Source organism: Aquarana catesbeiana, linkage group LG01 (genome assembly GCF_042186555.1).
Source record: "Aquarana catesbeiana isolate 2022-GZ linkage group LG01, ASM4218655v1, whole genome shotgun sequence".
NCBI classification, from domain to species: domain Eukaryota; kingdom Metazoa; phylum Chordata; class Amphibia; order Anura; family Ranidae; genus Aquarana; species Aquarana catesbeiana.
This window is the reverse complement of record NC_133324.1, coordinates 76061368-76079350: the sequence shown is the minus strand read 5'-3', so window position 1 is coordinate 76079350 and position 17983 is coordinate 76061368. Positions and strand designations below refer to the sequence as shown.

Here is a 17983-nt window from a genome sequence, read left to right as displayed (position 1 = left end):
TTTTTGAAGGCTTTGTACAAGATTTTGCAGTGTGTCAGTTGGCCATATAATGGTAGATGTGATGGTCAGGTGTCCATTGAGTACATATCCATAGTGTACAACCCTTACTGGAGGAACATACCCCTTACCTACCCAGCCCCAGTCATAGTGTGGGGCTGACCCAGCTTACCAGAGATATAACTTAAATATCACCTTTGGGTGGAATGACACTTTAACTTGAATTTACAAATGGCTGTTTTTAATTTTGAGTTCCCCTAGTCAACTATAATTGTGTTATTAAAATGACCTCAAAGCCTCGTCATAGATTGTGATAGATAAGCCAACAGCTATGTAATGTGAAGGCCTTGCAGCTCGGATAGCCTGGATTTTAGATTGGCCTTCACACTGCATATTTGTTACTAATTTAGAGGAGATTGTGCTGTCTTTGTCCAATGAGATTTTATCGTGTAAGGCCGGCTTTACACTTAAAAACAAAATCCACAAATTCACGCTTGTTTGTCCAGAATTGGGATGTGTAGAAATAATTCTTTTGGGTTCATAAAAGTAATTTATTAAATAGCTCAGGCATATTTTGTAAATGAAGTGTTAGTAATAAGCAACATAATAGCTGTGTATATAAGATGTATGATAGGAATGTAGCCATACTATGCAACCTGCACAACAGGGGAGCATTCTGGTTCTTACAACTTCGGACAATAGGAAACATGTGTAGCAGAGGCTGGAAATAGAGGGATAACCAAAAGTATAGTCATGCCACAATGAAGAAGGATCATAACATATTATGACTTTAGAGAGCACCTGTCATTCAGCAGCAGGAATAATAGGGGAGGGGTAACAAAGCAGACAAATGTTGCTGGCCCTTTCAATAGGGAAGATGTGTTGCCTCGGGCATTAATAGTGCTGGCCATTTCTTGTCCTGAAGCTGACAATCTTTTGACTTTGGGTGGTGCGGTAGTGTCAATGGCTTTCCCCCTTATTCTAAATTGCTACCCCATGGAAGGGGCAGATGTGTACTGAATGGGGGGATGGGGGCGGGGGAGGTGGTTCTGTGCTGACGGGTGAGTGGTCTGTACTGGGGGGGCTGTACATGGAGAGGAAGTTATGTTGGGTGGGGGTAGGTGAATTGGGAGAGTGAGTCTAGACTTTGAGGGGGGTAAGCTAGTAAGGGTGGGTGAACTGAGAAGGGGGTGACCTGGGAGGGGGGTCTGTACTGAGGGGGGCTGGGTAGGGAGGATTCAGGGCTGTGAGAGGAGATCTGCACTGAGAAAATGTAAGGCTGTTGGGGGAAATCTGTTGGCTGGGGGGGGGGTTATTATGGGAGGAGGGGGGTCATTTTTGGTTATACTCAGTATACTGGCCTGTGGATTACATGCTTCTGCTTGTACTGTACAGGATTCTGCTTGTACTGGTTTGCTACAGATGGACCAATCTGTTTTTGTGCTCTAAGTAGATTATACAAGCCACCTAGGGTCTTGTCTTGCGCAACAGCAATATCAAGTTACTCTTGTTTCTTGTACTCTGTATCCTGACCTCTGCATTACACTGTCTGTGTTACACACTCCTGACCCCAGCACCTTGTACATTACATCCTCCTGACCCCCGCACTCTGTGCGTTTTTTTACTCTTGACGTCTGCACTATGTGTGATATCCACTAATCTTTTTGTCTCCCTCTTTCCTTCATATTATATTCTCTTTAAAATGAACTTTGCCCCTGCTCCTGCATATACTTGTCTTCCCTTTATTCCCCTGCCAATCTGTTATCCATTGCTGGTGCTGGGCTGTTGGCTGCTCAGGCTCTAGCATCTTCACAGTGGTTTGGGAGAGACTCCTCAGCACTGCAAAAGCTCCAACTACCTTCTACTAGGAACTCACTCAGGGTTTCCTTTCTTCCCTTCAGGAGGCAAACAGAGCAACAGGGAAGCTATCACAAACCTGGTAGCAGAGCCTGATATGATGAGGAAGGCCTCTTTGACTTGGGGCCTCTGACAGTGTGAACAGAAGGCACAGGAGTTCAGAGTGGCATGAGTGCCTGTATGTCTTGCTAGCAGAGCAGGTGACCACGCCAGGCAAGGGTAGTCACCAGTGGTCTTCAGTGGAGCAGGCAGGCTGGGTAGCAATTGGTAAGCAGCAAATGGAGGCAGGCCAGTAATGGCAACAGCAGGCATGCCAGGCTTGTACTAGTAGCAGGCAGGGCATAAGCAGACACAGCCAAATGGCAGGCAGATCCTGGCAACAGCTGGAGGAAAAGCAGAGTCAGGCAGGCAGGCAATGGCGCGGTTAGGGTACAAGCCGGGTAAGGAGCCGATCAGTAGAGCAGTAGCATAAGCGGAGGTCAGAAGGCAAACCGAGGTCAGTACAAGCAGAGTTCAGGGGGTAGTCAAGACAAGCTGGGTCAGCAACTGGAGTCAGGATTCAGGATTAGAGGTTCTCAGAACACACAGAAGGCTGAAGACACAGCAGCACTAAAACTGAGCACTGGCTCATTTTAAATAGCCCATTTGGCGCCACCATCTGTCATGGGTGCATGTGAGCATGCTGGTGCACATGTGCACGCGCACTGATGCACGCACTGGTGTGTGCACGTGCATTTGAGTGCACATGTGGATGAGCATGTGCCCAATTCCTACCTCCATGAGAAGGAATGTGGATTAGCTTGTAAAGGTGCACAGAAGTCTGCCCAGAGGAGCTGCAGAGGCTGGTTTTAAAGTGAACCTCTTGCTTAGCCCTACATGAATAAAGCTTAAGTTCAATTTTAGGTCTGTTGTAGAGATTTAGAAGTAGTGTCCTGTAGTGATTTAGTGGCCGGTGGGAGGAACCTTGGCACCAAGCAGGGACATGCTATCCAACTCATCTAGAATCTATAGAACACCTTTGGGATGAATTAGAGTGGAGACTGCGAGCCAGGCCTTCTCATCCACATCAGTGCCTGACCTCACAAATGCGCTTCTGGAAGAATGGTCACACATTCCCATAGACACACTCCTAAACCTTGTGGACAGCCTTCACAGAAGAGTTGAAGCTGTTATAGCTGCAAAGGGTGGGCCAACTCAATATTGAACCCTACGGACTAAGACTGGGATGCCATTAAAGTTCATGTGTGTGTAAAGGCAGGTGTCCCAATACTTTTGGTAATATAGTGTAATTCCCTATTGCCATACTATTTTGTGACAGAGCCACCTAGTGACAGACTAGCTTACTGCACCCGCTTACAAACTGACCTCACTAATGATTTAGTACATTCTCACAAACACACTCCAAACCCATGTTGAAAGCCTTCCCGGTAGAGTGGAGGCTGTTACAGGCACAAAGAAGGGGTAAAACTTCATTTTAATGTGCATAATTTTAATATGACACCCAACAAGCTCATATAGGTGTGATGGCCAGGCGCAAAGCTTCCAACTGTGCCTGATTTAGCGGGATTGACCATCTTTTGGAACCAAATCCCTTTGCAATGGTCATCCTCAGAACTTTTTTCAGGGGGGAACATCATTTTAAGGTTACCCATGCTCTGTCCCTTTTCGACAATGTCATTATCACATTATCATGGTCAGAGACTGCAGACGTAATACAAGAGATGGTCAGAGACTCTGGACATAGTACAGGAGACGGTTAGGGACTCCGCACATGGTACAGGAGACGGTCAGGAAATGTGGACATGGTACAGGAGACGGTCAGAGACTCCGGACTTGGTACAGGAGACGGTCAGAGACTCCGGACTTGGTACAGGAGACGGTCAGAGACTGCATACATGGCTCAAGAGACTGTCAGAGACTGCATACATGGCTCAAGAGACTGTCAGAGACTGCATACATGGCTCAAGAGACTGTCAGAGACTGCATACATGGCTCAAGAGACTGTCAGAGACTGCATACATGGCTCAAGAGACTGTCAGAGACTGCATACATGGCTCAAGAGACGGTCAGAGACTGCATACATGGCTCAAGAGACGGTCAGAGACTGCATACATGGCTCAAGAGACTGTAAGAGACTGTGGACATGGCACAAGAGACGATCAGAGACTGAATAAATGGCACAAGAGAGTGTCAGAGTGAGACTGCATACATGGCACAAGAAACTGTAAGAGACTGCATACATGGCACAGGCGACTGTCAGAGACTGCATACATGGCACAATAGACTGTCAGAGACTGCATACATGGCTCAAGAGACTCTCAGAGACTGTGGAGATGGCACAAGGACAGGACTGGTACAATAATATTCACAGCCAGATTCTGACACCATTAAGCTAAAAGCAGCTTGCTTGCCCTTCCACAGAGATGGCAGAGAGATATCTTCATCTGTGGTAGTACCACCAGTGCCACTCGTGCTCCTCCTGGGCCTTCTGCCGGCATTGGGCCCTCCCCCTGGTCTCACTCGGCCCCAGACTCCTCCCCCACTCCCCCTCTTCTTACAAGACCTCCAGTTCAGTGGCGGTGGTCTCTTTGTTGCTGAACTGGAGGCGTTCCTAAGCCTCCCTCTGCCACCGCCCAGGTGAGAGGGAGTTTTTTTTCAGGATCCAGCGATCCTCGTCTCGGGGATGGGGGGGGGGTAGGTGCAGTGTCTTCAAGGTCTGGCCCTGACAGTAAGTGCCTATCCGATCCCTGATTTCGGGGGAGGGGGGGCACTTGCCCCCCCTTGTGGACACCCATGTCCCTTTGTCCACCTTTCCTCCTCTTTCGTCCCTCTTTTTGGTCTCATGAATAGACCTCTAAAAAAGAAATGTACTATTTAGCTTTTTTTTTGCGTTTTAATTCTTCATGAACCATGTAACTTAGAACATCATGCACATTTTTTTTTTTTTTTTTTAGTTCAAGGTTCACTGAAAAATGTTGTTTCCTCGCATTCGTTATGTTGATCCAATTCACTTTTGGAATTAGTTTCGTATCTTGGGCATTTGGTTCATATATTCATTGATCCAGGTGGATTCAAAACATTTTTATTTTTTATATAAATTGCTATATATTCAATGTATTGTCAAATCAGACAGATTCGAGTCGGAAGGATTCAATATTTTTGGATGCTAGTCCAAGCCATCAAGAGAAATGGCATGAGCTGATTGGACAATATCGACTGGGATCATATGCATCCAAATTAACGCATGGAACAAAATTTGGATCCATTTGTTACCCAAATCCGAATTATCGAACAAATTAAAAAATGTAATTCATTTCCCCATGGGCCTGAACTACCATCCCATCATGTGATGTCATCCAAATGAAACTAATACATTTGTTAATTTTGATATACATTTTTTCAGATTTTTTGACATTTGTCCATTCGGAGATTTATATAAATCTGACTCTTCGAAAATGAAATCGTCCAAAAACAACAAATTGAAATGAAAAGAAGCGCACATGTCTACATCACAGGCGTGTGTTCTTTTTCTTTGCTTTATACTTATAGGTGTCCCTCTTACCCCATCAAAGAAAGTTGATAGGTATCCGCAAACACTTGGCGATAGACTAATTTTTTATAGGTTCCCTTTAAAAACAAACTGTTAAGATAGAAATGTGGCAGCTGACGCTAGTAACTTGATTTCTGATTCGCTACAGCCGCTTTTTAACTGCTTGATCCTATTATTTCTAGATTGTCTTTGCATGCTGGGCTCCTGAATTTATTCTGTTTGGAGGGTGCTTTTTGCAATCATACGCTGCCCCCTAGAGGACAAAGTGTAGCTGGCACAGGCTATCATTTGCCATGCTTCTGATCTTTGCAGCTTAGCATGAAGAAAAAGTGTTTATTTTTGCAAAAAAAAATCTTTTTACTGAGCATAAAAGCTTTGTAAGTGTTGAATTATAGATAACATGCTGTTTGAGTATTGCTTACATATGAGGCAATCTGAAATGTATGTAATACCACTTAGTAAAAGCTCTGCTAGCTGCCAGTATGGGAAGTAAGCAGCAGAGAGAGAAAGAAGATCACAGCAGGGACTGTGCCGCTGTATGACAGCTGGAGGAAGGGGAAGCCTCAGATCTGTTCTCAGGGATGTATTACCAGAAGCCCTTGGTGCACATACCTATTGTGCAGATTTTGCAGCTGCACATGGGCCAATCTGGCAACTGGGCCCTTATAAACAAATGGCCATAGCTCCCAACTGTCCCTGATTTCGAGGGACTGTCCCTGATTTGGAGCAATGTCCCTCTGTCCCTCTTTCCTCCTCATTTGTCCCTCATTTTGGTCTGATCTATATAGTTGTATATAAAATTACACTTTTTATCTTTCAAAAAGTGATTCCCAGTGCTAAACGTTTCATCCAAAATCTAAATTGCTGCATTTGTCACCAAGGAGCCAATGCGCGTGCCCGGCGGCTGCGATGTCCTCCAGGCACACGCGATCGCTCGTGACAGAGGAGGAACTTGGATCTGTGTGTGTAAACACACAGATCCACGCCCTGTCAGGGGAAAGGAGACAGATCGTGTGTTCCTAGTATATAGGAACACCGATAGGTCTCCTCCGCTAGTCAGTCCCATCCCCCCCACAATTAGAACACACCTAGGGAACACAGTTAAAGTGGTTGTAAACCCTAGGACAAAAAAAACCTGCAAGACAAAGGCATAATGAGCTAGCATGCATAGCATACTAGCTCATTTTGAATTACTTACCTGAGATCGAAGCCCCCGCAGCCCTCCTCGTACACCGCTCTGGCGGCCGACATCACTCCTGGAGTTAATTCCGGGTATCGCGGGCTTCCGGCGCTGTGATTACGTCACTCCCGCGCATGCGCACGGGAGCCGCTGGTAATGGCACACTCACTGAAGCAACGGCACGAGGAGGAGGAGAGCTGCCGAGGAAGAGAAGAGAGCCGCAGAGGAAGAGAGTCGCCGAGGAGAAGAGTCGCCGAGGAGAAGAGCCAGCCGAGGAGGAGAGCCACCGAGGAGAAGAGCTGCCGAGGAGGAGAGCCCCGTCACTCCAGGGGAGGAGCGGTAAGTGCCGCTGGACGAGCCGTGGGGGGGGGGGCTGGGGGGGTGGGTTAGTAAAGTGACAAGTAGTTGCATTAGATGGGCACAGGTGACTGCATTTGATGGGGCACAGGTGGCTACATTTGATGGGCACAGGTGGCTTCATTAGATGGGCACAGGTGGCTGCATTTGATGGGGCACAAGTGGCTGCATTTGATGGGCACAAGTGGCTGCATTTGATGGGCACAAGTGGCTGCATTTGACGGGCACATGTGGCTTCAAAAGATGGGCACAAGTGGCTGCATTTGATTGGCACAAGTGGCTGCATATACTGGGCACAAGTGGCTGCATTTGATGGGCACAAGTGGCTGCATTTGATTGGCACAAGTGGCTACATATGATGGGCACAAGTGGCTGCATTTGATTGGCACAAGTGGCTGTGTATGATGGGCACAAGAGGCTGCGTATGATGGGCACAAGAGGCTGCGTATGATGGGCACAAGTGGCTACATATGATGGTCACAGTGGCTGCATTTGATGGGCACAATGGCTGCATTTGATGGACACAATGGCTGCGTTTGATGGGCACAGTGAGGTTGCAATTGATGGGGGGGGTTCAGTATTTTTCAGTTTGTCTGTGCCCCCCCCAAAATTTTGAGCACCAGCCACCACTGGGGTAAAAGTGCCCTGTATTGAAGTGGTTATGGGGGCATGGCAAGGGGTGTGTCCTATGCCTACATGCATTTGCTAGTAGGTGTCCCTCATTCACATCTCAAAATGTTGGGATGTATGAAATGGCCACTGGCCTCACCTATAACTGGCCTTTGCAGCAAGGTGTACATGGAAGGGCAACGCATGCAAAGTAAAACCAAAGTAATTCTCGGCTCAACTTACTAACCAGCTTGCTAACCAACCAAATTGTCCTGTCTAAGAGTGTGCATTAAAAACAGGGGTTTCGTTTGCACATAATTGCAAATACCTGCGCAAGCTTCAGAGCTCTGTCAGGGCACCCCAGTATCTCTAGTCCTAACTCTAAATTTTGAGACCATCCACAGTGGAAGCACATGCATTATAATGGATAGGTAGAAGCAAGGCTACTTTAAAAATCACGTGACCTACCTGACAGCCCACCTTCGGACCTGACAAGCAAAAAGGTTAATGCACATTTTGGCGTGTTTTTTAAAACACATTTTAGCACATTTTTATCATGTTAATTCTGACACTAAATTTCGATTCCATTCTAGGTAGTCTTTTGAAAAAAAAAAATTTTTTTTAGTTTTAGTCGTATTTTAGTCATCAAAATTCTTTTAGTTTTAGTCCTATTTTAGTCGACTAAAATCCCCAGTACATTTTAGTCAACTAACATCTAATGTGTTTCATTAAATTGTAATGCATTCTTTAAACATTTCTTCAGAATTGCCAAACTCAATATATATACTCCTAGAGTAACAATCCAATAACGTGTTATTATTTATGGTATTAAGGTTTGAACACGCACTACAGACACTAAATTAGCTGTTGCGATATATAATTTCTTTATAAATAAAACCACATTTCATAAACAAAGAAATATATTACTTTTTGACAAACAGAAGTACAACTTGAAAATACCCAAAAAACTGTAAACTCTATCGGCTGTAATGCCATTGCACATATTACCTGAATATATTACCAACAATAAATATCAAGAAAAAAAATAAGAAAAGACTTTTTCTTATTTCTTTTTTTTCTTTTAGCAGCTTAGTAGATGCCCCTTACATACTCTTATGTGGTAGTGCAGTATTCATTTTGACGTCAAATTTCAAATTAGTTTTAGTCATAGTCCTTTGACTAAAATGCCGTTTTAGTTTTAGTCATATTTAGTCTTTTGACTAAAATGCCATTTCAGTTTTAGTCGAATTTTAGTCATCTCAGTTGTTTTAATTTTAGTCGTATTTTAGCAATATATTTGTTTGTTTGAATCATTGGCTGAAACCTGTTAGCAAATAAATGGGGGGGGGGGGGGGGTGTATGCCCTGAACCTGGGAGAAGAGCTTTTGTAATTATTTTTACCAAAAATATGTAGAAGAATACATATTGGCCTAAACTGATGAAGAAATTAGTTTTTTTTAATTTTTGGGATAGTAGAAAATATTGTTTTTTTTTTTTAAATGACGGTCTTTTTTTTGTTTATAGCGCAAAAGATAAAAACAGCAGAGGTGACCAAATACCATCAAAAGAAAGCTCTATTTGTGGGGAAAAAAACTACATCAATTTTTTTTGGGCACAGCATCGCATGACTTCAGAATTGACAGTTAAAATGACGCAGTGCTGTATGGAAAAAAAATGGCCTGGTCATTAAGGGCGTAAACCATTCCAGGGCTGAAGTGGGTAATGCCATCTTCCCCTGCAGCACATACTCATCTTTCCTTCACTCCCTTGCCACTTTGTTCAGCTGCCTGCAACAAAGAAAAACAGCTTTGTGAAAGCTTCAAGTCACTTTGCTCAGAGTTTATACTGGGCTGAGAACGTTTCCTGTGCCCATGTAACAGAGCTGGGTAAAGTACTGTCACATGGGGACAGAATTACTGGGTATTTTCTTTGGTTCTGGGGGAGGAGTGAAGGAAAGGTATGTATATGCTGCTGGGGAGGGAAGCACTAGAGCACACCTTTCGCTTTGCCTTGCATTGCCAAAGTGCAAGTTTGCTTTCAAGTGGATCTGTGTATGTTTTAAAAAAGCAGTAAATCAGGTTTAAAACAAGCCCTCACTGACCTCTGTAGCTACAGGCTCTGTGGAGCAATTCAGTGGAGCACTGTGGAGTATTTAAGTGCCTCCATTCACAGCTAAATCCCAGGCCTTTCCCTTGCTTCTTCTGGCATTTTATCTTGCCTCCTGGCAGACAAAGTGGGCTCACCTGAGATGTGGGGACTAAATGACATTTTTTTTTTTTTACCAGAGCACCCTGCAGGATATGAGTGGCCCAGGACCCTAGTGATCACTGGATTACTTTGCTGCAAATTGGCACCAGGTCACAGCCCCCAGGATCCCCACCCCACCATTGGGAGGCTGGAATGGGAAGGCTACAATGCAGAGATTGTGTACAAAGCATCAGAGCAGCAGAGTAGTCAGATCCGAGTAGAGTTCCAGGGGGAGCAAGTGAGAGATCAGTCTGATCCAAGCAGGGGTCTTGGCGAATGGCAAGTGAGGAAGTTGTAAGGTCCATTCAGGGGTTTTGGCGGACGACAAGCGATAGAGTGGTCACGTCCAGGCAGGGGTCTTGGCAGGAAGCAAGCAAGAATGTAGCCAAGTCAATGCAGATCAGCAACAAACAGGCAAATGGAAAGGTAATATTATAGAACTTTAGCTCTTAGGTAGCTGGTGAAAAGATTCAGCACCAGCCACTTCCAAGGCTGTTGCTTAAGGTGTTTGTAAGGGATAATTTTTTTTAATTAAAATAACACTCCTCACTCACTCACTCCTCACTTGATTTGACCGACATCAGCAGGAGTCAATGGCTCAAGCTGCTCTCAGCCAAGCTTGTGGGAACACGGAGGGGGGAATAGAAGAACTGAAGCCGGGTACAGCACGGGGTCAATACAGGATTCAGGTAAGGGTTATGGAGGAGGGTTGGGGGTCGATACTTTTACACTGCTGTTGTAAAAGAATGCATTGAGGTAAAAAAAAAAAAAAAAAACATTTTGCCTTTACAACCACTTTAAATATTATTCTGGTCAAGGACACGTCCAGCTTCATTTCTGGGTAGTCTGGAAGTCCTAGAGATAGTGGAGGTTCTAGAAATCCTGGAAGACCTGGCAAGGATCCTGTGAGTACTGGAGGTCCTAGAGACTATGGAAATCCTGGAAGACCTGGCAAGGATCCTGTGAATACTGGAGGTCCTAGAGACTATGGAAATCCTGGAAGACCCAGCAGGGATCCCGTGAGTACTGGAGATCCTATGAATCACTAGAGACCCAAGACGGATCTTGAGAGTACTGGAGATCCTAGGAACTACTGGTGACTGGTCAGTAATGGAGATCCTAGGAAATACTGAAGACCCAGGATGGATCCTGTGAGTACTGTAACATGGCATCAGATACTTGACAGCTTTCTTCTATAAACAAGTAGCAGGTGCTGTTCACAAGATATTCAGAAAGCAACTGTAATCAGACTTCAGTGTCTCTGTTGTGATAGTTGATGATGAATTGCTCCACAATGGCTGCAGTTACAGAAGTCATATTATTTTTTCTTATTATGGAAATTTAGAATATGGAAATTGTTTCATTTTAATAGCCTGATCACAGGTTCACTTTATGGGAGTATTAGTATTTCCATGAGTATTTCCATCTGTTCATTGGGCCATATGCCCATGTTGAAAATTTCCAGCATTAGCTAGTCTGTAGGTGAGTTGAATTTACCTCCACTAGTCACATGGTCATCATGTAATGTTTCCTTCTACTGTAGAACTTTTGCTCTTTAGATAATATTAATTCTTGCATTTATCTTCTAGCTCTAAAGCAATTTTTGTGTCCGATTCCATTACTTGTTCATCTTTGCTCATTACAGTCAGAAACACTGGCATATATTATGGTAGAAATTCATTGAATATTAAAAAAAAAATATTGGCGCCCGCTCAGCCTTTGTCTATTTTATGAACTGCTTCTAATGTCACAGTATAAATCTTGCGGACACTTACGTGTTCTGCTTTTCATTGATGTTGGACACTGCCTGAACCAGATGGTTAACTCTAAAAAAAAATTTCACATGGTAAACTATGGAACTGTTTTTCAAAAGTCATTCCTGAAATATTCTTTATTTAGTCTCACGATCTCAGACACTCAAGAAACAAAAAATAAAAATGTGATGCAATTTTTCATTACCTCGGGGATCTAAAAACCCTCACGTAGAATGTAGTGTATCAGTTGACGTCCAGTAAACATTGAGCTTTAAATGAGGTGTTTACTACTGAAAACAGATATAGGATTAAAATGTATGGCAGATTGCAGCTGTCATTGCGAGGGAGATAGACAACTGAATAAAACAGACTGATGGTGATCATTTGTAAGATCATGACCCAGAAGCTATCACTCTATAGACACGGGAAGGCTGTTTAGCATTGCTCTATCTATAAAATATACCCCATTTTTATATCATACAATGCATTCAAAAAGTTTTCACACCCCTTGAAATTTTCCACATTTTGTCATGTTACAACCAAAAACATAAATATATTTTATTGGGATTTTATGTGATAGACCTACACAAAGAGACACATAATTGTGAAGTAGAAGGAAAATGATAAATGTTTTCAACATTTCTTACAAATAAATATCTGAAAAGTGTGGTGTGTATTTGTATTCAGCTCCTTTTATTCTGATACCCCTAACTAAAATCTATTAGAACCAATTGCCTTTAGCAGTCATCTCATTAGTAAATAGAGTCAACCTGTCTGTAATTTAATCTCAGGATAAATACAGCTGTTCTGTGAAGCCCTCGGAGATTTGTTAGAGAGCCTTAGTGAACAAACAGCATTATGAAGGCCAAGGAACACACCAGACAGGTCAGGGATAAAGTTGCTGAGAAGTTTAAAGCAGGGTTAGGTTATAAAAAAAATATCCCAAGCTTTGAACATTTCACAGAACACTGTTCAATCCATCATCCGGAAATGGAAAGGTTTACCTTCCAGCAGGACACTGACCCTAAATATACAGCCAAAGTTACATGGAATGGTTTACATCAAAGCAAATGTGTTAGAATGGCCCAGTCAAAGTCCAGACCTAAATCCAATTGAGAATCTGTGGCAAGACTTGAAAATTGCTGTTCACAGACGCTCTCCATCCAATCTGACAGAGCTTGAGCTATTTTTCAAAGAAGAATGGGCAAAAATGTCACTCTCTAGATGTGCAAAGCTGGTAGAGACATCCCCAAAAAGACTTGCAGCTGTAATTGCAGCGAAAGGTGGATCTACAAAGTATTGACTCAGGAGGGCTGAATACAAATGCATGCCACACTTTTCACATATTTGTAAAAAAAATAAAAACCATTTATCATTTTCCTTCCACTTCACAATTATGTGCCACTTTGTGTTGGTCTATCACATAAAATCCCAATAAAATACATTTACGTTTTTGGTTGTAACGTGACAAAAATGTGGAAAATTTCAAGGGGTGTGAATACTTTTTCAAGGCACTGTATAAAGCAGAGGCTAATGGTAGCTAGGAAGAAAATACTGATATCAAAGTACATTTCAGCCCAATGTAAAAATGTAGCTCAATAGACACAGACACAGCCATCTACCTTCATGAGATGTCTAATGCAGTATGGCCACATCCACTACAAAAAAAGGGCATATGTTCTTTGTTTGCTGATTGTAGACACACAAAATGCTTAACAAAGATTTTATTATGTATATAATATATCTAAAGTCTACAAGTTGAACTCTTCCTGCATCCTAACAATCTAGTATTAGTTTCTTCTTTTAAAGTAATTCAACAGACATATGTTACTCCTCATTCTTCCTTCAAACGGTAATCAGGGCCGATCCTAGGTTCACAGATGCCTGGGTGCAGAAATATTGGTGGCACCCCCGTGTGGGTGTGGTCATCGTACTAAGCCCTCCCCTTTTCAAATGTTTTTATGGCAATGAGTGAAACACAGAGATGCTCCCCTAAGGAGTCTTCGTTACCCTGGGATCCTCCCATGATCTCTTAACAATAAACAAAATACAGGAAGATAAGCAGAGTACTCTAATGGGACCTGGAGAGGGGTCTCTCTAATGGACACAGAAAGGGCTATTAGACAGTCTGTTTGAAAGAGCCCCCAGACATAGTGCAGACATGATACAGGAGATGGTCAGAGACTGCGAAAATGATACAAGAGATCAATGCAGCCTCACCAGTGTTCATCAAATGCAGCCTTATCAGTGCCCACCAAATGCAGCCTCACCAGTGCCCATCAAATTCAGCCATATCATTGCCCACCAAATGCAGTCTAATTAGTGCCCATCAAATGCAGCCTACCAGTGCCCACCAAGTGCAGCCTCACCAGTGCCCACCAAATGCAGCCTACCAGTACCCACCAATTGCAGTCTACCAGTGCTCACCAATTGAAGCCTACCAGCGCCCACCAATTGCAGCTTTATCAGTGCCCACCAATTTCAGCTATATCAGTGCCCACCAATCGCAGCCTACCAGTGCCCACCAAATGCAGCCTTATCAGTGCCCACCAAATGCAGCTTATCAGTGCCTACCAAATGCAGCCTTACCAGTGCCCATCAAATGCAGCCTACCAGTGCTCATCAAATGAAGCCTACCAGTGCTCATCAAATGCAGCCTACCAGTGCCCACCAAATGCAGCCTACCAGTGCCCACCAATTGCAGCCTTATCAGTGCCCACCAATTGCAGCCTACCAGTGCCCACCAAATGCAGTGCCCACCAAATGCAGCTTATCAGTGCCCATCAAATGCAGCCTACCAGTGCCCATCAAATGCTGCCTACCAGTGCCCACCAAATGCAGCCTTTTCAGTGCCCACTAATTGCAGCCTCGTCAGTGCCAATCAAATGCAGCTTATCAGTGCCCATCAAATGCAGCTTATCAGTTCCCATCAAATGCAGCCTACCAGTGCCCACCAATTGCAGCATACCAGTGACCATCAAATGCAGCCTACCAGTGCCCATCAGATGCAGCCTACCAGTGCCCACCAAATGCAGCCTACCAGTGCCCACCAAATGCAGCCTACCACTGCCCATGGATCACACAGAGCAGCGGGCGGCTACTGTAACAAAGTCCCGCCTCCTAGACCAGCTCGCGGTTCTATGGTACAGGTCACACTGATTCAATTTCACGGCATTCAGTCAATTTTCCGTCTATCACAGGAGCCGGTCTAGGAGGTGGGACTTTGTTACAGCGCTGCTGGGCATTTCAGACCAAAGCTTGTACGGTGTGTGTGACATACACGAGGAAAGGAGGAGGGAGGGGAGCACTCAGGGCCGGTGCAAGAATTTTTGACTACTTAAGCAAAGATGCACCTTGATCCGGAAGGTGCTCTGCTGCTCCTTCCAGCAGCTACCTGGTAGCTTGCACCTCTGCACCAAAACTGCCTTTCTAAAGAAGCTGAGGGTAAAGGTGATGGACTGGCCAAGCATGTCTCCAGACCTAAACCCTATTGAGCATCTGTAGGGCATCCTCAAAGGGAAGGTGGAGGAGCGCAAGGTCTCTAACATCCACCAGCTCTGTGATGTCCTCATGGAGGAGTGGAAGAGGACTCCAGTGGCAACCTGTGAAGCTTTGGTGAACTCCATGCCCAAGAGGGTTAAGGCAGTGCTAGAAAATAATTGTGGCCACACAAAATATTGACACTTTGGCCCAAATTGGACATTTTCACTTAGGGGTGTACTCACTTTTGTTGCCAGTGTTTTAGACATTAAGGGCTGTGTGTTGAGTTATTTTGAGGGGACATCAAATTTACACTGTTATACAAGCTGTACACTCACTACTTTACATTGTAGCAAAGTGTCATTTCTTCAGTGTTGTCACATGAAAAGATATAATAAAATATTTTAAAAAATGTGAGGGGTGTACTCACTTTTGTGAGATACTGTATATGTGAGGTGAGCAGCCTGTGATACTGGTGGAGGTGAGCACAAGTTTTTTCTAAATAACTTTGCACTTTGGGTGAAATGATACATGTATGGATCCACTTCAATCAAACACCTGTTTATTTTTATGAACTTTGATTCACTTATTATATTCAGTGGACTTTATTTATTATGTTTGCACTTAAGAATTCATCAAGTTTATATTTTATACTTGTGTAGTAGCGCAGCACTGTTTTGGTTTATATAATTTTGTAAGTGGAGTGAAATCACTTTTATGTGACAGCAGCTACTTTTCTTATTAGATTTTAATCACTATCTATACACTGTAGATTTTGTTTGCGCCGATTGATATTTGCACATTATTTCATAGGTACTTCTCACTGATCTTTCTCATAAATATTTCTTACCCATCTTATTTATCCTCCTCATACATATGTATCCTCATTTTCCCTATACAGCTAAGGCCCCTTTCACACGATCGGACCGTTCAGGTCCGCCTGTCAGTTTTGATGGCGGACCTGAACGGGCGATCCATGTTAGCCTATGGAGCGTCGGATGTCAGCGGAGACATGTCCGCTGACATCCGACCCCGTCCGATCCGCTAAAAGCAGACGGATGGCTCTACGTCCAGATCCGTCGCTGGCGGATCGGATCGGATGAGATCTGACGAAAACGGACACGCTGTCCGTTTTCGTCCGATCCCTCCATAGGCGGCAGCGGCGCCTGACAAGCCCCTCCCCGCTCAGTGAGCAGAGAGGGACCTGTCATCCGCCGGCTCAGCGGAGATCAACGGACAGATCTCCCGCTGAGCCGGCGGACCAAGGCGGGCTCCGTAGAAACAAGGTCGTGTGAAAGGGGCCTTACAGCTTTCTCAAAAATACTTTGTACACTTCTTTCTCTTTTCATCTCCTCATACATGAGTATCACTTGTCTACCTTGTACATCTCACTCAGCTCATAAATACTTCTAAATTACTTTTCTCATACATACTTCTCCCTCACCATCCTCATACTTTACTCTTAGCTTTCTAATAATACTCATACTCAAACTTCTTATTTTTCTTTCTCATGTATTCTCCTTTTACATACTGTAGGTGTCACTTATTCTCCTCATGCATATTTTTCACTCAACTTTCTCATAAATACTTCTTATGCCCTGTACACAGGGTCGGATTTTCCGACTGAATATGTGTTATAGGACCTTGTTGTCGGAAAATCCGACCGTGTGTAGGCTCCATCACACATTTTCCATTGGAATTTCCGACACGCAAAGTTTGAGAGCAGGCTATAAAATTTTCCGACAACAAAATCCGTTGTCGGAAATTCCGATCGTGTGTACACAAATCAGACGCACAAAGTGCCACGCATGCTCAGAATAAATAAAGAGATGAAAGCTATTGGCTACTGCCCCGTTTATAGACCCGACGTACTTGTTTTACGTCACCGCGTTCAGAACGATCGGATTTTCCGACAACTTTGTGTGACCGTGTGTATGCAAGTCAATATTGAGCCAACATCCGTCTGAAAAAATCCATGGATTTTGTTGTCGGAGTGTCCGATCAATGTCCGACCGTGTGTACGGAGAATTACACTTTATCTTTTTCATTTATTCTTCTTATACTTATGTTTTACTAATCTTTCTCATACATATCACTCAACTCATAAAGACCATTGAAATACTCCTTGTGGACATTGTAATAGTAGCTAACGAGGACCTACAGTACAGTATCTCTGAGAAGTAAGGGCCAATTCCAAAGAAAACTAAATTGAAAAGCCACCCAAATGAGTATATAGCACCCCCTTACTCTTTGGAGGCTCTTAGGGACACCCAGAAGTCAGGTGGACTGACACTTCATCTCAGGGTTAGGTCCTTGACTTATATTAGGGTTGTGGATAGATGGGCGCCAATCACCTTTTAGCCAAAAAGATAAGGTTTATTGAGCTCTGATAAACTCCTGAGTAAGAGGGATAGGGTCACAGGACACCCAAAGAATCCAGCAGACTCCAGAATTTTACTTACAGTCATAACAGGTAAAAGGACTTTTAAGTCAGATTGGCCCCCCTGTGATTTTTAGTTTAATTTATTTTATTGTTCTTTTTTGGTTGCAAAAAATTCAAGACAAGAGAAGGATATCACAAAGTGTAGTCAGATGAAAAATAATGAACTATAGAAACCTTATCTTACGTAATCATGGTTTCTTAATAGTGTTGATCTTTGTTTGTGTATTGAAAAAATTATAAATAAAGAATTAAAAAAAAAAAAAAAAGAAACCTGATCTTACAAATCAATTACCCCCAATAATCGTGAGATATTGAGGTAAAAAAGGAAGGGTATTATGATACCAAATCCAATATGGAAACCAATATACAGAAGGAAAGGTAGATACCTGTAGTAATTGTAAAAACAGCCACTCAGTAAGAAGCTCATTGCTGTATTCCAGGTATGTGGGATGCCGAGTAGCATTTTGAACAATTGAGTTGTAGCAACAACAATGAAGAGATGAGCAAGA

The 17983-nt window shown here is 43.5% G+C and overlaps 1 protein-coding gene across 1 annotated transcript in view; it reads left to right on the top strand.

The window, feature by feature from the left end:
• CCBE1 (collagen and calcium binding EGF domains 1) overlaps positions 1-17983 on the top strand; it is a 525899-nt gene that overhangs the window by 450668 nt on the left and 57248 nt on the right. The window lies entirely within an intron of this gene.